Raw genomic sequence first — 296 nt, 5'->3', positions numbered from 1 at the left:
CTGCGTGGTACCTTGCGCGAATGTCTTCTGCTATAGCCAAAAGCCGACCAAAGCCTTGTGAGTGGATTTGACAAATGGAACTGCTCATATATATATATATATATATATAATATATATATATATAATAATAATAATAATAATATAATAATAATAATAATAATAATAATTGTGTACAGTGCTCAGGTGCACTACAACTCATCTAAAGTGTATATATAATCAGGTGTAGTTTCGGCGGATTTCGGAAAGCATGAGGGATATATATATATTTTCATATACATACATATTCTCTCTCTCTC

Source organism: Octopus sinensis, linkage group LG17, assembly GCF_006345805.1.
Source record: "Octopus sinensis linkage group LG17, ASM634580v1, whole genome shotgun sequence".
NCBI classification, from domain to species: domain Eukaryota; kingdom Metazoa; phylum Mollusca; class Cephalopoda; order Octopoda; family Octopodidae; genus Octopus; species Octopus sinensis.
Note: the sequence above shows the minus strand (reverse complement) of the source record.